The sequence below is a fragment of the Hypanus sabinus genome, chromosome 2 (genome assembly GCF_030144855.1).
Source record: "Hypanus sabinus isolate sHypSab1 chromosome 2, sHypSab1.hap1, whole genome shotgun sequence".
Lineage (NCBI taxonomy): Eukaryota > Metazoa > Chordata > Chondrichthyes > Myliobatiformes > Dasyatidae > Hypanus > Hypanus sabinus.
Window position 1 is genome coordinate 150,918,516 of NC_082707.1, and position 22,420 is coordinate 150,940,935.

The 22,420-nt window shown below is 39.3% G+C and overlaps 1 long non-coding RNA gene across 1 annotated transcript; it reads right to left on the minus strand.

Annotated features, from left to right (window-relative positions):
• Nucleotides 1-585: 585 nt before the first annotated feature.
• LOC132405568 (uncharacterized) lies at nt 586-21,385 on the minus strand. Its single transcript, XR_009515918.1, has 3 exons — nt 21,261-21,385; nt 3,578-3,639; nt 586-1,643 (listed from the first exon to the last, which is right to left on the minus strand). It is a non-coding gene; the product is annotated as an uncharacterized LOC132405568 (long non-coding RNA).
• Between the last annotated feature and the right edge of the window lie 1,035 nt (nt 21,386-22,420).

Genomic DNA, 22,420 nt, shown 5'->3' on the forward strand with positions numbered 1-22,420 from the left:
AGCTTTCTTTATAGCTGCATTGATATGTTGGGACCAGGTTAGTTCCTCAGAGATTTTGACACCCAGGAACTTGAAACTGCTCAGTCTCTCTACTTCTGATCCCTCTATGAGGATTGGTATGTGTTCCTTCATCTTACCCTTCCTGAAGTCCACAATCAGCTCTTTTGTCTTATTGACGTTGAGTGCAAGGTTGCTGCTGAGGTTTAAGAAGAGAATTCTGGAGCCTACAATTTGGGTACTTGAAAGCACTTCCACCAAGTATAATTAAATCAAATAAAGGGATGATCAGCAATCTAGCACTGGAGACAGAAGAAATAAATGCTTGTGCAAGGACAACTATTCAGGCTCACAGACACTGGAAATTCTGAGTCTGCAAATGCTGGAAATTTTGAGCAATACAAACAAAATGCTGGAGCAATTCGATGGGCCAGACAGCACCTTTAAGAGAACTTCTGAGTTGAAACAGTGGGTTTTAGCAAAGGTTCCTTGGGTGAAAGTGACATTAGTCAGGATAGTGAACTACAATAAAGGAATGTGACATCAATTCAGACAGAGACAGCAGAATTTTGTAAGGTTGTAGGTTTATTGGGCTGGAGCTGGAGGGATTACTCATTCTTTTGTAGTTCACATATTTAAGCATGGAGTTGTGGACCTGATTCAGCTGAGACAGAGATGTAGATGTATCAATCTCATAAAGTTCACCGTTAACTCATGAATAAATCAAGAAAGACAACTAAATATTTGCAAAAGACTTGACTGTACTAAATTAACCACCATTGAAGCCTGCCTCTTTAGATATCTTTTCCCATTAATTTCAGGATTCACTCATGCTATCTCCCAAAGTTATAGAGACATAGGGAAAACAGCACACTTCTGGTACACTGGTCCTTGAGAAGGGTCCTCTCAGTACATCAACAGTGTGTGAGGCTATAGTGGAGGCTATTGGGAACACTACTGACCACCTTATGGCTGCATCAACTACTACCATGAACTTTATTCCTTTGAGTGGGGTAGTAAAATTCACATGAATCCTCTGCCGAGGCAAAAGCAGGTCATTCCGAGGGATGGAGAGGCACTGTTCTTGGCATCTTCTGGATGTGCTGGCATCCAAATAGTGTATGGCAAGCTGCTCAAACAGCTGATCTATATCAGGCCACCAGACAAAGCTTCGAGCCAATGCTTTCATTTTGACCAAGCCTAGATAACCGGCATGTAGCTCCTCCAACACTTTAGCTCTCAGCTTGAATGGCACAACTCCTCTCAAACCCTACGTAAAACAACCTCCATCAAGGGCAAGTTCATCCTGGCCCTAGTAAAAATGGTGAAACCCAGAGTGTCTGCTGCACATTCTGGACATTTTGGGTAGTCAGGCAGACCTGTGACAGTGTGAGATCTTATTTGGTTTCCCTTTGAATCAAATCTGTCGTAATAGGGATACCTTGAATTTGCATTTGGGAGAATACGTCAAGAGGAGTGTCCTCTTCGGTAAATTTTTCAGGTACTTCCTTTTAGAAGGGTTAATGAGGCAATCCATCAGTATTTCCATCATTATTTGTCCTCTTGAGTTTGAACTTATTATTGTGTCCTCCAAGAAACAGAGCCCATTTCTGCATTCGTGCTGCTGGTGTTAGTGGAACATCCTTCTGTGGATTGAAAATGGACACGAGTGGTTGATGATAAGTAATGGGAGTGAACTCTTTCCTATATAACTACTGTTTGAAATGTTTTACAACACAAACCAGATTCAAGTCCTCTCTGTCAATCTGTGCATAATGTTTGTTCTGTAGCTGTAAGGGACAGTGATGCAAAACTACGGAGAGTTCACTTCTATCACTCATAACATGTGACATAACTGCACCTTTAGCATAAGGCAGGTTATCACAGGTAAGTTTTACTGGATGATGTGGATCATTATATGTGAGAACAGTGTGCGACATCACCATTTCCACCTCACACTGCTTTGTTCATTGCAATTCTTCTCAATCTATAGAAATGAGTTCAAGGGGTAGAGGGACATTAGCCAAGTTTGACAGGAACCTGTTATAGTAACTAACAACTTAGTAAAAGAGTCACAACTGCAACATATCCTTTAATGTGAAAGCATCCAACAGTGCTTGAATTCTCTAAATGCACTTATGTAATTCTTGCGCATCAATGGCGTGACTACAGTAAATGATACTTGGTTTAAAGAATTCACACTTGTTGGTTATGATTTGAGCCCATTTTTGTCCAATCTTTATAATACTGTTTTGTGGTTTTGGAGATTTTCTGTGTCATCCTTGCCAGTAACAATGATATCACCTAGGTAATGCTAAGTGCCTGTATTGCCTTGCAGCACCTGGTCTATTGTTTTCTGCCAGACTGCAAGTGCAGATGCTACTCCAAATATAAGCCTGTTATAGTGATAAAGCCCTTTGTAAGTTTTTGTGGTTGTAAACACTTCAGATTCTTCTTCCATCTCCATCTGTAGGTACACCTCAGCTAAATCCACTTTGTTGAAGGGTTTTCCTCCAGAAAGGCTTGCAAAGATAAAGGAATAGGATATTGATCTACTTTCAATACTGGGTTAATGGTGACCTTAAAATCAACAAAGATCCTGACAAATCCATTTTTCTTGGCTACTGGGAACACTGGGCTCCACTCAACTTTGAAAAAAGCTCTATCAGCCTCCATGTGATCTAGGTTATCGGCTACTTTATCATAGATGGTATAAGGAACTGGATGGGCTTTGTAAATCTTGGGTGTGGCATTTTCATTTAATGCTGTTTTATCATTGATATGTTTCAGTTTTCCAATGCCCTTTTGAAAACTGCTGTAGCATCATCCAATACCTTAATAACACGCTTTCAATTGACTTTTTAAAACCACAACTTTACAGTTTAGCTTGACCCTGTGCAGTCCCTTTGTTTTTGCCTGTCCAACATGATCTTTGTAGCTGTTTGACTTTGTTTCATTTTCTGCAATTTTTTCCTTTAAACCTGCATTGGTTTGGGGTATGTTAGTCCCTGGCAGAATGGGATAAGAAATTGTTCAGCCAGGCTGGTTTCTGATTAGATGCCCCAACTATGTTGGTGGTTACTTTCATTCCTGACTGCAACATAATTGTATCTCCTCAATTTCCACCTCTCTTTTATAAGTGAGTTGTTCCTCAATTAGGAGCTGTTTTTGAATGTTTTATTGTAAATTCCACAAACTAAACAATCTCTCAGACAATGCTCAGGCACTCACTTCACTTCAGCCACATGCAGTGTAATTGTTTTGATTCCACTTATGAAACTTAGTGTGCTCTGTTTTTTTTAGTGTGCAGTGTTTTTGGTCCTAAATGTTCCTGCATGACTTTCACTATATCAGCAAAGCTCATTGCGACCAGTTTTGTTGGAGCAGTCAAACTTCTAAGCAAACTGAATGCCTTTATATGCAACACATCCAGTAAAACTGGCAATTGCTTTGAATCGAATATTTCATTTGCTTACAATATCCAGTTATCTCTTGTGCAATCAAGTGTGTCTATCTTTCTGATAGCTAGCCATTTCTGATTTTTGAAAATTTATAATAATTATTATTACTCTGTACTTACTGGTTATGAACCCATGAATTTCATCTGTTCTCTGCCTTTTTTCAAACTTAACCGTTTCTCTCCTCATGCAAAGAATAAAACATGCTACGGTTAAATATGTATGTTGTCATCTCAGTTTCGTTTAAATTCTTACTTGTTGTGACAGTTAAGTTTTACAACTCTAAAGCAAAAATCTAATTGGAATAAAGAACAAAGAGCTGGGAATAACGTGCACCTTGCTTTTACTTTTAGTGAGGCATGCACTTATGACATAGTGGCATAATGACATAGAACAGTCACTTACTTTTAAATATAACTCATAATGGATTATGTAAACAGCAAGGAATTCTTAATTAAACAATATATTTAAATATTACTGAAATATTAAATACACAGCAACTGTGACCATATCCTCAGTTCTGTGGAGGAAGATTCTAGGTTGTTGAAACTTAGTCAAAAAACAGTTTGTACTCTTCATTTTCTATGTCAATTGCTAAAGTTTAACAAATGGCTTGTCTCAAGTTTGCTCTAATTTGAATGGTTCACTCCTGAGCAACTCATGATTTATACTTTGTTATCAGTTGACAGACAATTTAGTGTCTCTATTTCTTAGCTTAACTGATGATGGTAACAATCAGCATGCTGTGGTTCAATCATTATTAAAGTTCTTCTCACATAACTGTCATGATTCTAGAATTCACAGTATTTCACTTTGGATAGAAATTATTCTTTTTGTAGCAATGAATAAAAAGATTCTTCCTTCAGTAAGATTATGGTGATCATGCAGAATGTGTGTAATAGTCAACATCATTATTATTAAGTAACTAGTAGTAAATAAGGACTTTAATTGTACTTGAACAGAAGCAGGGTAGGCTTGGGTAACTTTATCAAGGTGGAAATGAGGGTCAAAATGAAATCATGCCTGCAAACTGTCTGATTCAGTTTCAAGCAGAAACCAAGGAGAAGAATGAAGTAAACTGTTAGGAAACAAAATTTACCATAAGCACAGATGTTACATTTTTCCCAAAATTTATTGGAAGAAGTTTCTACTCATCCAATGCTCCAAGTTGGTTAAACAATTTAACAAATTAGAAACAGAAATGAAGCCAACAAAATGAAGGTGCAATGGACCTGTTATAATAGTATCTAAGTGATGATTTTCCTCAAAGAGTTTAATACAGACAAGGAATTGAAATTGGAGCTGGTAAAAAAATTGGAATTAGTTTATTATTGTCACATGTCACATGTGTGGACAAGGGCACTCACAGGAACTTGTAGATCTCTACTTTGACACCATTGATGCAGGCAGGATCATGTTCATTGTCCCCTTCCTGAAGTTAATGACTACTTCTTTGGTTTCTCTGACAGTAAGGGCAAGGTTGTCATGAGACCATCCTACTAAGTTTTTATTCTCCTTCCAATACTCCGACTCATCATTATTTAAGGTATGTCTCACTACAGAGGTATCATCCGCAAACTTGTAGAAGGAGTTTGAGCAGAATCTGGCCACACAGTCATGAGTGCACAAGGAGTAGAGTCAGGTGTCGAGGACACAATTTCATGGAGCACACCTTATGGAGTAATCTTGTTGTCCCAGATACCAAGATACAGTGAAAAAAACTTGTCTTGCACACTTTTCATTGCATATCAAATCATTATAGAGTGCATTGAGCTAGAACAATCTAAAACAATAACATTGCAGAATGAAAGTGTAATAGCCACAGAAAAGTCCAATGCAATGAAGTGCAAGATTGTGAAGCCAATATTTCATCTTATTGTAGCAAAGAATCACTTAATAGTTTTATAACAGCATAGTAGAAGCCTTCCTTGAGCCTGGTGGTGCATGTTTTCAGAGTTTTATATCTTCTGCTGAATGGAAAAGGGGAGACAAGAGAATGTTTGGGGTGGATAGGGTCTTTGATACTGTTGGATGCTTTACTGAGGCAGTAAGAAGTATGGACAAGAGTTCATAACTGACTCCATGTTTCTATGATGTGTTTGAACTGCATCCACAACTTTCTGTAGTTTATTGCAGTCACATGCAGAGCAGTTGTCATACTAACCCATCATGCACACATTTAGGGTACTTTCTATGGTCCATTAATAAAAATTGGTATGGTTCAACAGAGACATGCCAAATTCCTTTAGCTTCTGAGGAAGCAGAGGCTATGATGAGCGTACTTGGTCATGGTATCTACGTGGTAGGGTCAGGACAGGTTATTGGTGATGTTCACTCATGGAAGCTTGAAGCTCTCAATACTCTCAACCTCAGTAGCATTCATGTAGATAGGAGAAGCTCACTACCCCCTTACTGAACTCAATAACCAGCTCTCTTGATTTGCTGAGGGAAAGCTGTTGTCATAACACCAACTTACTAAGCTCTCTTTCTCCTTTCTTCACTCCAGCTCATCATGGCTTGAGATATGGCCCACTGTAGTAGTATGATCTGCAAACTTCTAGATGGAGTTTGAGCAGCATATGGCCGTGTGGTCAAGAGATTAGAGGGAGCAGAGTGAGAGCAGCTGAGAATGCAACCTTGTGGATCACCAGTGTTTAGAATAATTGTGGCAGAGGCATTGTTGCCTGTCTTTACTGATTGCGGTCTGTTGGGCAAGAAATCAAAGATCCATTTGCAGAAGGAAGTATTGACTCCTAAGGTTATGAGCTTGGTAATGAGTTTGTTTGGAATTATAGTGTTGAAGGTTACTGTTCCTGTGCTCCACAGATGAATGCATCCATCATAGAGCTTTTTCAGTAGTAGGTAAGTTTCAGAGGTCAATGGTGTCTGAAAGGCTGGAGTTAATGTGGGCTATAATGAGCCTTTTGAAGCACTTCATGATTGTAGATATCAGAACCATTGGGCATTAGTTGTTAAAGTATGTTACGTTTCTCTTCTTAGGTACCAGGATGATAAATGAACACAGGTCGAAGCAACAGACAGAAGCAGGGAAAGGGGGAAAAAAATGCCTGTTTATTCTTTTGCCAACTGATCCGCACAGGATCAAAGAAATGGATAGGAACACCAGCTGGGCCAAATGCTGTTTGGGAAAACACGTTGCCAGGAATAAATTGCTGGGGGATCCAAGATTTGCTTCTCTTTTTCCTTGTGACATTGAAGACTATTCAGATCATTAAGTTGTGCTATTTTCTACTATGTACCCACACAGTAGCTTGTTGTAAACTACTTTTTAATGTATTTCATTGTGCTGATTCATTTAGTAAGATTTATTTCATTGTTTAAACCTGAGCAGTTAGAGGCAATTGTATCACAAATCTCATCTATCCCACATTTCCATTCATTTTCTGTAACTTCCTATTTATTACATAATTCTTTAGTCAACTGCTTACTCTGGGTGATACTTACAGTCAATGATTAACTTGTCAAGCAGCAGTTCTTTGCAATGTGGGTGGAAACAGCCACATCCAGGGAAAGCTCATGTGGCCACAGACTCTAGAGGTTATTTACATTTTTTTCAGTATGTGCTCTCAATGCAGAAGTGAGAACTAAGAAATAGAATTAGATTCAATTTGGTGCCTAACAGCAAAGAAGTTTTTGAAAGAGGATACTGTGCAGGGAGGTTGAGAAAGATGAGAAGTGCTATTTTATCTTAACTATCACTCAGAATGTCAGTAATCATTTTGTAAGTGATTTTAATTGCTGGACCAGGGGCATAAATCTGAGAAAAGGGTTCTATTAAGGATTTTGAAAACATGGGAATTTGGGAAATTTCTTTTCCTTCCCAGTTATTCCACCAAGTTAATTTATCATTCTGTACACCTTTATAAGGTCACTAATTTATTATGTCCTCTGATCTTCTATTTATCCATCTTTCCTGAAAAATAATTTAGTTTTGGATCCATATATGCTACATCTTAGAAGGTCTTGACTTCATTTCCCAGTGGAGATTTTTTGTTTAGTTCCCCAGTGAAGACCTAACTAATTTTCCCCAGTGATCCTTAAATCTATAATTATCTCCAATGAAGGCCTGCTAATTAATTAATTTCTACAGAAATATTCAAATCCTTAATTATCTTTCCCTTGGCATTTTGATATTTAATTAATTTCCCCCCCAGTGAAGATCAAATGATTAATTAATTTTCCAATAGGAAAATTCTATCCTTAATTTATTTTCCCCAGTGAAATGCATATCTTTATTTCTTACAGTGAAGATTTGCCTTTTAATTAATTTTCCCCAGTGAAGCTTAAAGTTTTTAATTAACTTCCCCAGTGAAAATTGGATGCATCCAATTTAAGTAATATTTCATTGCTAATGTCAAGTTTCATTTATTTATTTTATGCTTTCCTGTATGAGATGTCAGCTTATTTGTTATTCATGTTGATTTGTCCATTCTCTTTGCCCATTCTCAAATGGATGATACTTTAGATTTATCTTTGTTGTTCTGCACCTTTCCTTCTCCTTCCTTTCCACTCTTTTTGTAGTCAGGGTTGTACAGCATAGAAACAAACTTTGTGGCCCTTCATGCCCTTACCATCTATTGTACTTATCTACTCTAGCTCTACACTTATCTGCTCTGTTCCCATCCCAGAACTTCTTTGTCAGTTGTCATTTCAGCCAGCTTCTGGATGACCTTCCATCACTCTCCTCCCACACCTATGCTTCTATGCATTCCTTACCCTGTATCTATTGTCCCAAAGGTGTATCCATTTCATTTGACCTCCATACAACTTTGAAATTGTCTTACCTGTTCGATTGCCAGTACATCACAAATCTTGTCCCTTTGGCCTCTGGCAGACAACTAATTTTTGCTTAGTTTATTCAATAATAATTTGCTGCAGTCTAGTTGAATAGTACCACCTGTTTGAAGCATCTAATCTAGTTAATGGGAAAATCACATTAACACTTACACAGGAACTGTTTAAGATGGTGCTGTACAACTTGATTTGAACATACCAAATGAGATATCTTATCAGCTGTTTGGCTCTGACAGATGGAATCTATTTTCTATAGCTCAATAACAAGGTTTTTGCTTTATACATTCAGAGAAAATAATAGTTATCTACTTTACAGGAATAGGCAGGGGTCAGGCAATTCAGTTAATGTCTGAAAATAGATTTTTTCATTATGGTTGAAGTAAGTTTGGTTTTATTCATGTGTAAGAGTGCAAATCAATTTTGATCTCTGGTTGGGAGGGAAGGAGTTACAACCCCTACACCATCTAAGATTTAAGCATTTAATACTCAAATCCCCTATGCCTCAGGCCTTTGTGTTTAAAAGTTAACAGGAAAAGCACACAGATAGACCATAAGACCACAAGGCATAGGAGCAGACCTTGGCCTTTTGGTCCACAGAGTCTGCTCTGCCATTCTATTATGACTGATTTATTATCCCTCCCAACCCTATTCTCCTGCTTTCTCCCTTAATGATTGACTTCCTAACTAATCAATAACCTATCAAATTCTACTTTAAATATGCCCAGTGACTTGGCTTCCATAGCCATCCGTGGCAATGACCTTCACAGATTCACTTCCCATCTCGGTGGTAAAAGGGCATCCTTTTATTCTGAGCCCGTGGCCTTTGGTCCTAGGTTCCCCCACTATAGGAAACATCCTCTCCACATCCACTCTATTTAGGTATTCCAACATTTGATCATTTCTGGGAGATTCAGCCTCATTCTTCTAAACTCCAGCAAGTACAGGCCCAGTACAGGTAGGTCCCGAGGTCCTCAGAGTAGAGTGAAAGTGAATTCAATTCTAAGTTAATTCCTTTCAAAGATTGTTCTTTTGTAGCTAAGATAAATTATCAACACAAGAAGATAATGAAAAATAATTACATTACAACATAAATGGAGCACCACTCCTAGCAGAGCAAGTAAAACAGAAATAATTAAATTTGCGAAGCATTTGTGTTCCCATTGTAACAATGAAAGATTTTGTTCATGTTGCCCAGTTTCCAATTTATTTAACAGTCAATTTTTCTGAAAAATAGAAGTCACTGAAAGGAATCTATATATATTTTACATTCCCATTAATGGTAATTTCAAAAACGTGCAATGGAATTAGCTGCTTCTGTTGCTTTAAATTAAAGGAACAACCTACGTATTTTGTGCTGTAGGGAAAAGCAAGGCTTTGAAATTCATCTAGGGTTGAAAGTATTAATCATGCCATATGGTAATACCACTTTGATGTATACTGTCTCTGAAATTCATTCCAATCAGTTCAAAGAAATATTTCAAAACCATCACATTATGTAGTTGAAGAGCTGTGACCTGCAAGGCAGGAGATCCAGTGCTGGAAAGTCAGGGTTAGACAGGGCAATTCTTTATAGACAGTCATCACCACAATGGGCTAAATAGCATTTGTCTGTGGTGCAGATATTCTATGATTCTTACATATCTGGACAAAGAGTACAATATTCCCATTCAACCTTGCATATGGCATGTCCATTTTCAAGGTACTTAACTCAAAGGCCAAAGGGAGATTTGCAAATATCAGAAACATCAAATATGTCAGCCAGGAGTTTTTGGAGAGGATCAGAAATAATGTTTCAGGATAGTGACAACTTCCATTTGATTTGAAAAAATTCACTGACCTGAGATGTTTTTTGTTCTCCACAGACTCTGGCTGATCTTTCTAAAATTTATGATATTTATTCATGAAAAGCTGTTGTGCTGTCTTATGTTCATGCTATATTCATATCTGGCAAAACCTCTATGTCTTTGTTCAGAATCAAAATCAGGTTTATTATCACCGGCATTTGATGTGAAATTTGTTAACTTAGCAGCAGCAGTTCAATGCAATATATACTCTAGCAGAGAGAGAGAAAATAATAATAATAAATAAAATAAAACTTCATAATAAATAAACAAGTCAATTACATATATTGAATAGATTTTTAAAAATGTGCAAAAACAGAAATACTGTATATTAAAAAAAGTGAGATAATGTCCAAAGCTTCAACGTCCATTTAGGAATTGGATGGCAGAGGGGAAGAAGCTGTTCCTGAATCACTGAGTGTGTGCCTTCAGGCTTCTGTACCTCCTACCTGATGGTAAAGGTGAGAAAAGGGCATGCCCTGGGTGCTGGACAATCAGAGATAGTGTATAGTTCTGTGGGTTATAGGAGACCCATGGCAACTGAAATACAACAGTAGGTTCCTAATTACTCAAGTATGTTTTGAATCAAGTTATAGCCATTGACATGAGTGTAGTGTACAGATCTATTTCTTTTAGTGCAATGACTCCACTTAGCACTAATCATTGACTGATAACTTACCCATGCACATTGATCTATTGCTCTCTCTGCAAAGTGAATACATAAGTTTACTTCACTTCTGAGTATGTGCCTTTATTTATGTGATATGTAGTTGTACAGTCACGACAAACTGGTGATGATTACAAACCTGAATGTCGGAATGCCATCAAATACACTGGCAGTTATGAGAGGACAGAACTCGGAAGAAGGGAAGGAGACAGTGACAGGATAGAGTGGATCAGTATGGAGAAGGCAGTCACGGATGCTAGCACAGGAACGCATGAGTGACAGTGAGAAATGTACAACTAGAAAAGCTAGTGAAAACGCAACGTTAGCCTTTATCAGGAAAGTTGACAAATTTGATAGTGCTAATGAGGACTGGGATTCATATATCAAGAGGGCTGAACTGTATTGTAATGCTAATGATGCAGATGAGCAAAAGAAAGTCTCCACACTTCTGAGCTTAATGCGGGCTGGATTGGGGAGCATGCTTTATGAGAATAGGCTGAGTGAACTCGGCCTTTTTCCCTTGGAGCGACGGAGGAGGAGAGGTGACCTGATAGAGATGTATAAGATGATGAGAGGCATTGATCGTGTGGATAGTCAGAGGCTTTTTTCCAGGGCTGAAATGGCTGGCATGAGAAAGCACAGTTTTAAGTTGCTTGGAAGCAGGTACAGAGGAGATATCAGGGCTAAGTTTTTTTTACGCAGAGAGTGGTGAGTGAGTGGAATGGGCTGCCGGCAACGGTAGTGGAGACAGATACGATAGGGTCTATTAAGAGACTCCTGGACAGGTATATGGAGCTCAGAAAAATAGAGGGCTATGGGTAACCCTAGGTAATTTTTCAGGTAAGGACATGCTCAGCACAGTTTTGTGGGCCAAAGGGCCTGTATTGTGCTGCAGGTTTTCTATGTTTCAATGTTCTATATTCCTATGTTTCAAATGATGAAAGCATTTAAAAATACTTTGCAGAACTGCACAAACTTTCCCAAAATTGTGACTTTGGAGATGGGCTTTCTGACACATTAATGGACAGGCTTGTATGTGGCACACATAGTCAAACACTCAAAAGAGGCTACTATCAGAATGAGACTTAACCTTAGAATGGGTATTTACCCCTGAAGTATCAATAGAGACAGCAGCAAAGGATGCATCAGAACTAGAGAAAGAGAGTTTAGAATGTCAAACACAAAAACTGTCCCCAAATGGTGCAAAAAAGTCAAAAGTGTTGTTGACGTGGCAAATCCTCCCATAATACAAATGTCTGTTGGTTTAATATGAAAGTTTACAGAAAGTGTCATCGATAAGGCCACATAGAGAGAGTGTGTAAGTGAGACAACCGATGAGAAAGAACATACCCAGTGAAAAATTTCAAACACAAAATTAAACATATGCATAAAGTGACTGAAAGTGAACCTGAATCAGACAAAACAGAATCTGACAAAGGTGAGCTGTTATCCGTAGAAATGTATAGCATTACTGAAGCAGATTGGAAAATCATATGGATCACAACAGATGTGTTTGGGATCAAAGTGGAAATGGTGCTGGATACAGGGTCAACTTTGTCCGTAATTTCAGAGGCTGACTACAACAGATTGTTTTTCAAGCTACCATTAAAAAAGAGCTCAGTAGTGCTAAAGAACTACACAGGAGAAGAAGTTTCTCCCAAAGGCAAACTGAAAGTGAATGTAATGTACAGAGACAAGGAACAGCAGTTAGAACTTTATGTGTGGAAAATTGGAGGACCAGCACTTTTTGGATGTGAATGGTTGGGAAAAATCCAACTAGACTGACACATAGTCAAAGCTCCCAATATGTCATTAACAGGCAACTGCAGCCCAAATGGTAGCACTAACCGAGATTATCATAGCTGAATAATGCTAATGAGAAGGTGTTTAAGAAGGGGACTGGTAAACTCAAAGTCATGAAGGTCAGAATTGAACTGGATGAGGCAGTAGCATCAAGATTCCTTAATAGGTGTCAAGAGCCTTATTCGCTATGTCCTAAAGTGGATGCTGAACTTCAGAACCTGGAGGCATCTAGCATTCTTTCCAAGGAACCCTTCAGCTAAAATGTCGACTGTACTTTTTTCCATAGATGCTGCCTGGCCTGCTAAGTTCCTCCAGCATTTTGTGTATGTTACTGTGAAAGCATATTTATTTGAACATGGTCTGTTACAAGGAAATTGAATGCTTTTTTAAATATATAGTTTTATGTTACACTAATCAAAAGGGAAGTGTAATGTATGGATCTATTTTAGTGCAATGACCCCCCTTAGCACTAATTATTGACTGATAGCTTACTCATGCATGTTGATTTGTAGCTTTTTCTGCAAAATGACTATAGAAGTTAACCTCTCCTCCATGTGCATGCCTTTTTTTAGTGTAGTTGTACAGAAATGACAATGAGAATAAATAATCATGTATATCATTTATAGTGAAGGATAAGGCCTCATACCTGCATTAGGGACAGAATTGGAAAAAAAAAGCTCAGCTCTTCACATAATATTGCCCATCCTTTAGTCTTGTCTTACAATTTGAATGAAGAATTAGAATGGTCATCTACCATTTACCTATGTCCTTTGATGGACACTGGTTGACTTTGCTCCATCAGCATTTCACTGTCATTAATTTTTGTATTGTAGAAATTTATTTTAACTTGTCCTTTGCAGATTTGCATTATCTGTTACAGAAGCATAAACACTCATTTATTTCTTCTATTTACCTTTTGAGAAAATATTCTTCTCACTTATTTGAGTGATTTTAAAAGACATTTCCTTCACTTCACCTTTTATTCCAGATTAATGATATTTGCTGAAAGTGCTCGTTCAATCAAAGTGTTTTCTCTCTCGATAAATTTTCAATAACTGTGCTCCTCAGTGGAGAATTATTTAGCACTATGTGGGCATGTTTTTCCCGGACTATACTCTGTAGGTTTGAGATCAGCTATCTTGTAAACAGATCTTGCAAGTTTCAGTTCAAATCTCACTCCCTTCATTGACTGGGCTATAGAAAAGACACTCCAAACAATATCTGTTGCTCAGACACTTCTATAACTTATTCAGTTATTCAGTCAAGGTTTGGTTCCCCATCATTTGCAATTCATAATTTTTTCAAGCCTTTCTTCCTTGCTGCCACAGTTTATTAAAAAGAAATAAGTTGCATTTATACAAGACCTTTGCAAAGCACTTTGAAAGTTTTTTAGGCCATTCCAAAGCACTTCACTGTCAATGAAGTACATCCACTTTTGCACACAGTGAGGTTGCACATGTCAGGTCACAGGGGTACAAGATGAGGCAGAGGTATGAATGTTGATCATTTTACAGGGCACCTGTATTGATCTGAAGATTATATCCTCCCAGATAAGATGGCAGATGTGGATGCCCTCTTATGTTTTTTATTTCCTCTCTGTAGTACCAGCCTTGTATAGGATCATAAATACTGAAAATCTGTCTTGCATAAAACATATTAAAAATATTTCCATTATCAAAATATGTTTACTGGTTTATGAGATACTATGAAAGTTATTTGGACAGTTACCTGCAGAACATATTATAGATAATGCAGACATTGCCCTGTGACAACCTTCTACACAATCTGTAACACCACCAACCTTCATGTCATTTGCAAACATACTAAAACACCCTCGAGTTCCTCATCCAAGTTATTTTTAGAAGTCACAAATTGCAGGGGCCCCAGAACAGATCCCATTAGTCATCGACCTCCAGGCAGAATACATTCCATAATATATGTATGAAGAGTGGAAAATTTGACAGCTGGGTTTTTTTGAAGTATTGATGTAAGTGAGTTGGAAGAAGGTTTTTTAAGGAACAGACACAGGTGGTGATGGAACAATACAGGCAAAGAGGGCTGTGGTGGGTGTCAAATGCACATAACTGATTAGTGGTGGCCTTCTGTGTGACTGACACAATGACTGCAGCAAGGCAAAATTTCACGGAAAAGTCAAAGAGAATGACAAGTATGTGGTAAGTAAATTAAATGGAGGTGAACCTGAGGGAGAATAGAAAGGCAACTAAGAATATAATAACCTGAATTGAAGGTTGAAACTGCTGCAAGTAGGAAGTTACCTGAGGTATAACTGGAGAAGAATGTAAAGGAGATGTTCCATCAAGAATTCTTTGTGGTCTTTTGATGAATGATAGAAAACAAAACACGTAATTGTAAGAGTGGCACAAAGTGAGATTACCAAGGGAGGAGAGGGTTGCACAGAAACAGTAATAGATCAGGCTGTGGTATAGTGAGAGAAATCATATATTTTATACAACTGCCTACAGCAGAGGATAGAGGGAAAGGCCATGTGAGCAGTATTACTGGAAGCACAGGATGAAACAATAAATAATTGCTGTTTTGAAAGCGACAACAGTGTGTTGCTCACTGAATCCATTGGTAAATACTGCACAAAGGATGCCATTAGATTTATCCAAGAGTATTTGAGTTCATAAAGAACAGTAGGAGTATAAATGTCAATTGGAGTCAATGGGTTGTAATTGATTTGGGAGGAATGTGGACCTAGGGAGAAAAATGGAAAATAGATTGACTACTGGCTGTAGATTGTCAGGAGGTATGAAAACAAATTGAGAAAGGAGAGATAAAAGAGAGAAATGAAATGATGGGCTTGAGCAGCAGCCTGGATATGAATGGACAGCATGGACATGTTCATTGACAAATGTTCAGGGGATAGTTGAGTGGCGTTCTGCCATATTTGGTTGGTTGGTGGCACAATGACATTGGTGGTGGGCTCCAGAATGGAGGTTCCTGGTTTTGAATCCAGTTCCTGAGTACGCTTTCCATCGATGCCAGGTTTAGTGCTGAGCTTGCAACTTGACCTCATAAAATAAAGAAAAATAAAGAAATGTCTGTGTGAGGAGTGGTGCGCCACACAATCTTTCATTCAGCGCCTTGTAAGGCAAGAAAATGCCCGATGCTAGCCTCTCAGGCCTGAGTCGACGTCATCATCAGCATCATCATTCTGCATAGGTACATTCCAATGAGACAGGGAAAGGATGGTAGGGTCCAGGAACCGTGGTGTACAAAGACGGTTGAAAATCTAGACCAGAAGAAAAGAAAACTTATGAAAGGTAAAAAAAAAACTAGGTAATGATAGAGATCTAGACGATTATAAGGCTAGCAGAAATGACTTAAAAATGAAATTAGGAGAGCTAGAAGGGGTCATGAAAAGGCTTTGGCAGACAGGATTAAGGAAAACTTCAAGGCATTCTACAAATATGTGAAGAGAAAGGGAATAAGACGTGAGAGAATAGGACCAATCAAGAGTAACAGTGGAAAATTATATATAGAACCAGAGGAGATACTTAGCTTTGCTTCAGCATTCACTACAGAAAAGGATCTTGGTGACTGGAGGGATGACTTACAGCGGATGTAAAAGCTTGAGATTATAGACATTAAGAAAGAAGATTTGCTGAAGCTTTTGGAAAGCATCAAGTTGGTTAAATCTCTGGGACCAGATGAGATATACCCCAGGCTACTGTGGGAGGTGAGGGAGGAGATTGTTGAGCTTCCGGCCATGATCTTGACATCATCAATGAGGATGGGAAAGGTTCCAGAGGATTGGAGGGTTGCAGATGTTGTTCCACTATTCAAGAAAAGGAGTAGAGATAGCCCAGGATATTATACACCAGTGAGTCTTACTTCAGTGGTTGGTAAGTTGATGGAAAAGATTCTGAGAAGGAGGAATTTATGAACATTTGGAGAGGCATAATATGATTAAGAATAGTCAGCATGGCTTTGTCAAAGGCAGGTTATGCCTTACAAGCCTGTTTGAATTTTTTGAATATGTGCTTGATGAAGGTGAAGCAGTAGATGTAGTGTATATGGATTTCAGCAGGACATTTGATAAGGTACCCCATGCAAAGTTTATTGAGAAAGTAAGGCGGCATAGGATCCAAGTGGACCTTGCTTTGTGGATCCAGAATTGGCTTACGCACAGAAGGCAAAGAGTGGTTGTAGACGGGTCATATTCTGCATGGATGTCTGTGACCAATGATGACCCTCAGGGATCTGTTCTGGGACCCTTTATCTTAGTGATTTTTATAAATGACCTGGATGAGGAAGTGGAGGGATGGGTTAGTAAATCTGATGATTACACAAAGGTTGGGGGTGTTGTGGACAGTGTGGAGGGCTGTCAGAGGTTACAGCAGGACATTGATAGGATGCAAAACTGGGCTGAGAAGTGGCAGATGGAGTTCAACCCAGGTAAGTGTGAAATGGTTCATTTTGGTAGGTCAAATATGATGGCAGATCACTTTTGGCAGTGTGAAGGATCAGAGAGGGTCCGTGTCCATAGGACACTCAAAGCTGCTGCACAATTTGACTCTGTGGTTAAGAAGGCAGATGGTGCTTTGGCCTTCATCAACCGTGGGATTGAGTTTAAGAGCAGAGAGGTAATGTTGCAGCTATATAGGACCCTAGTCAGACCCCACTTGGAGTACTGTGTTCAGTTCTGGTCACCTCAGTACAGGAAGGATGTAGAAACTATAGAAAGTGTGCAGAGGGGACTTACAAGGATGTTGCCTGGATTGGGAAGCATGCTTTATGAGAGTAAGTTGAGTGAACTTGGCCTTTTCTCCTTGGAGAAACAGAGAATGAGAGGTGACCTGATAGAGATGTATAAGATGATGAAAGGCATTGATCATGTGGATAGTCAGAGGCTTTGTCTAAGGGCTGAAATGGCTAACACTAGAGGGCACAGTTTTAAGGTACTTGGAAGTAGGTACATAGGAGGTGTCTAGCATAAGTTTTTTTACACAGAGAATGATGAGTGCGTGGAATGGCCTGCCAGCAACGGTGGTGGAGGCAGATACGATAAAGTCTTTTAAGAGACTCCTGAATAGGTACATGGAGCTTAGAAAAATAGAGGGCTACGGGTAACCCTAGGTAATTTCTAAAGTTTCAGTGAAGATAGAAGATGGTTGTTGAACAACTGTGAAAATGTAGACAGACAATGTTGACTAAGAGTAGGCAGAAACTAGAGGAGAGTTGTTTGATGAGATCCAGTGTAATGGTGGTGTAGTAGTGGGGAGGGGTTGAAATAAAATTAGTCCTTTTGGAAAAATAGCAGAAATCACCCATTAACAGTCATTTCGGTTTCAAAATATGTGCAAGGTTTGAGTTTGTTTGAAAGACAGGGAACCAGAAAGAAAACTCTGATAAAAAAATGTTACCATGGCAATGAAGATCAAGAATTTATGCAGAGTAGGTCCTCTGGCAGAAATAAAACGTGGTACTCTAGGATTTTACCGTAATGTGCTGGAGAACAATAATAATCCTGCCAAGGATCAATCTCCAGCCCAAGGTGATAGGACACACTGAAAGATAGGTTCGTTGCTAGTGGCAGAGGAACTGAACAGACATAGTCAAAGGATTGGCAGTGGTCTCGCGCGCGCACACACACACACACACACACACACACACACACACACACACACACACACACACACACACACACACACACACACACACACACACACACACACACACACACACAAACACCTTGGATCATCTTTACCCTAACTTTCTCTACCAACCTACATTCCAGGTCTTTGTGAAAATCCTTGTTTGAGTATGTGTATATCACAACTATCAACTTGCTTTCAATAGTTTTCTTCGCAAGCTCCTCAGAAATTCAATTGGATCGTAAATCCTATCACTAAGAATTTTTTTCCTGTAGTTTCCCTGCTAGGTTGATCAGTTTCCAGTTTCCCTGCTTATCTACCCTTCTAAAATATAGGGACTGTATTAGCAACAATCCAGACCTCACTCAGGAATAAAGCTAATGCCATCACCACCACTCTATCAGCAACCTTCTTCCTAGCTTCCCATAACATCCGGGGATAGTTTGCATCAGGCTACGGAGATCTGTCCACCTAAATGCATGTCAATATCTGACACACTTCCTCCTTCCTGGCCATCTAGACCATCAGCACATACCTTCCCAACACTCCTTGCTCTCCTCCTCCTTGGTGAACACTTAGATACATCAGCAATTAAAGTCACTAGCTGTCTGTGGGAAGATGAATCTCTGGGTTGTAGACTGCATACGTACTTTGATAATAAATGAATCTTTATATCATTGAAACTTTTCCCAGATCAAATGCTCAAATTTCCTTTGAAATGAGGTTACATAATCTTACTGTAACTTTTCTTAACTTTACAGTGACATGCTGACTCTAAATTCTTAGTATTTTCCTTTTATAGACCTCCAAGTTAGCAGATGTTGTTTTTCATTCTGGCAACTGCTACAAGTTACATTCATCAGGTCTTGTCTTATGTTTTTGAATTCAGCTCTCCTTCAAACTGACCTCAAATCTATGTCCAACTTTATCCTCTGATATGGCTACCAAATTTTGATTACTGTTTGTAGTTTGCGGAGGGTTTCTCTACATACATTCAACAACTTGTTCATTCATATTCCTTCAAACAAGGGTCAGTACAGATCCCTCCCTAAAAAGACTCTCTACATGCTGCTTTAAAAACTCTCCCTGGTTCATTTTATCTATTTCACACCATCTAGGTCCCTTACACTAAAACAATCCCAGCCAATATTGGCATAGTTAAAATCACTCACTACTCCAACCTCATTTCTTTTTACCTCCTCTTGCTATTTGTCTATTTATTTCTTCATTCCCATTCCACTGACTATTTGAAGACCTAATATATAATCCAGTCAGAGTTCTCACTGCTTTCTTCTATCTGAGTTCTACGCATATATCTTAATTTAGTAATCCTTCAAGGAGAAAGGAGCTCCTGAGTACTGATCTAATGCTCTCCCTGATCAGCCACACAATACCTCCTCCCCTTTTGGAAAACCCTCTCCCACCATGCCTGAAAATACTATACCATGGAAAATTGACCATTCCCTCCTTCCCTTAGCCATGTCTCCCTCATTATTCCATGTGCTGGTGCATGCTCTCAGCTCAAATGTATTACCTCAGAATCAGAATCAGAATTAGAATCACATTTATTATCACATATGCCAGCTAATTTTTTTCCACTAACAATACCATGCAAAACATAAAAGCTAACATAAGTAAAAAAAATAAATAAATTGTGCAAAAGATGAATAATGAGTTAGTGTATGTGGTTGCCACCTTGTTATGAGATTCAGAAATCTGATGGCGGAGGGGAAGAAGTTATTAAACTGTTGAATGTGGGTCTTCAGACTATACCTCCTCCCCGGTAGTAGTAATGCAAAATGGGCATGTTGTGGACGGTGATGGTCTTTGATGATGGATGCTGCCTTCTTGAGGCATTGCCCATTGAAAATGCCCTCGATGGCAGGGAGGGTTGTGAGGGTTGTGCCTTAGTTGGAGCTAGTTGAGTACAAAACCCTCTGCAGACTCTTCTGATCCTGTGCATTGGAGGGTCTAGTTAAAATCCTCTCTACCGTACATCTGCAGGTATTTGCAAGAGTCTTTGGAGACATAACACATCTCTTCAAACTTTTTCAAGATTTCATGCATTCCGATAAAAGTTGTTAAGACTTTCTCACCCTCCAGTGCTCCCTTGTCCTTTTGTGCCTCGCCTGTTACACGATGCTTCTCCAACTCTTTCTGTGTACTGCCACTTTGGTTCTCACCCTCTGCTTCACTAGCTAAACCATCCTGAGCAGCAGTGGCAAACCTCTCTAGTCCCTTCCAGTTCAGGTGAAACCTATGTCTCTTTTACAGGTTGTTGCTGACTCAGAAATGATTCCGGGTATCGAAATATCTGACGTTCTGCACCCTGCACCAGCTCCAAAGTACCACATTCAGCTGTTCTATCTTTTTAAAACTCACTACTTTGTGGTACTATTTTGTTAGCACCAACATGGACCATGACTTCTGGCTGCCTCAGTCCTGCCCTTTCAAGAATGTGGTGCAACCACTCACCAATATCATTGACCCTTGCACCAGGGAGGCCGTACATCAAACTGGAGTCATGCTCATGGCTACAGAAACAGCTGCCAGCTCCCCTGTACACTGAGTCTCCTATCATTGCCGCTTGCCAAGACTTTAACATTCCTTCTGTATAACAGAGCCACTTGTGGTGACACTGGAACTGACTGCTGTTGTTGCTTTCTCCTGAGAGGCTTTCCCTCTAACATGATCCAAAGCAGTAGACTTGTCAGAGAAGAAGATAGCCATGGGGGCTCCTCCACCACCTGGCTGCTCCAGCTGGCAGTCACTGATCTGTCTGGTTGAACCCACAATGTAACATCTCCCAAAACTCCTCTCTTAACATTTTCTTCCTCCTGTAAGCTCCTCAGTGAGTCCAGCTGCTGCTCCTACCGATACATACTATCTGAGAGGAGTGGCAACTGGACATGCTTCATGCAAGTGTAGATAGTAGGAGCACCTGACTTCCCCCGATCTCCCACATTTCACAGGAGGATGACTCCACTCCCCAACAGTTATTTCAACTTCCTAACTAAATATCAGGTTAAAAAAAAGGAGGAAAGGTTCTTGACTTTACCATGCCCGGTTACTGGTCTGTCTTGCTTGTCCAAGCCTCTGCACTTAGACCTCAGGCTCAGCACTTTAATCCCTCCAAGTAAACCGCCCCTCTTAAAATGGCTGTTCCCTGGCAGGCACTCTGCCTGTTTTCCAGTCTCTTAAGATGTGTCAGTCTGAAATTAACAAGCTCCCTACCTTGTCTGCATAGCCTTTTTCACTTAGTTGTGTATTTAAATTCAGCAACTGTGATGGGATTGGAACTCAAGGACATTAATTCAGTAACTTAACCATTATGCTATTGTGCCCTGAGCAGTGAATTAAGAGTTTTGCAGAACCAAATAGTCCACTGTGTGTTTCTGCTGTTAACTGCTTCTATTTCAGATTTCCAGTACTTAAGAGTCTTAAGCTTCTTAGTGTTGAATCTGAATGTTTAGTTCATTCTGTCAACTCATATCTCAGCACGTTACTGGAAAAAGATATCTGATCATCCATATTACTGAAGAGAATGCTCTCCTAAATCAAAAGAGCAGGGCAATAAGATTTTATGCCATTGTGAAAATACACAGCAAGCATTCATTTATTAACCCCAGAGCTCCTTGTCTCATTCACATGATCATTTAGTAACTCAGTGGTATAGCTGCTTTCCACAGCCTGGAAAGCAATACATTAATACCTCACATCTGCTAGGCTTCTTTTCCAAACACTAGTGTGCATTTCCTTTGGAGTTCCCAGTAAATACTACCTGGGAGACATCCCAAAGCAGGTGTAAATATTCTTTGGCACTAGGAGTATGAGCTTGTGGAAGCACTGTTGGCTGAAGCATGTCACATAAAATAGAGCAAATAGATGTTTGAACGAGAAGCATAAGACAAATTTCTGTTCTCTTGAGTCTTGAGAAGGGAGCTGTCGCAAGATCACTGGCATTTCCTAATATATTCAGAGAGTTTGTAAGATATTGCAAAGGTTTTCAGTGAATGCATAGCAGCTTGTTGCTGGGGGAAGTGGAGATGTACAGACTTGTAGCATGTGACAACTTCACGACCAACTTTGGCACTTTGGACAGAAACTCAACACTTTGTATGAAAATAAGGCTCAAAACCAGCTTAAGAGAATTTCAACACTGGAATCAACAGATTTACCTGAAAGGCTAAAATAGCACTGAGGCCAATGGTAATGCTA